This window comes from Penaeus monodon, chromosome 22, assembly GCF_015228065.2.
Source record: "Penaeus monodon isolate SGIC_2016 chromosome 22, NSTDA_Pmon_1, whole genome shotgun sequence".
NCBI classification, from domain to species: domain Eukaryota; kingdom Metazoa; phylum Arthropoda; class Malacostraca; order Decapoda; family Penaeidae; genus Penaeus; species Penaeus monodon.
The window spans coordinates 32915996-32916239 of record NC_051407.1 but is presented as its reverse complement, the minus strand read 5'-3'; positions in this window follow the sequence as shown (position 1 = coordinate 32916239).

Below are 244 nucleotides of genomic sequence, written 5' to 3'. Positions count from 1 at the left end.
GGGCTTCTTACAACACCCCCGCGCCAGAACTTGCCGAGGAGAACTTTGGATTTCATCTGCTGTGAAAAATCCTGCTTCCCTCGCCGCCTGGCTTCCCTGCGCGCGGTCTCTTTGCGTGGTCGTCCAGCCTCCCCATCGACGCCGAAGTTATAGGAGGAGACGCATAAACAACTCTACTGCTGTAAAACTAGCAAATGAAAAAAGAATGTGGAAAAAAGGAAAGCACGACCTCCCGCAGCAATTT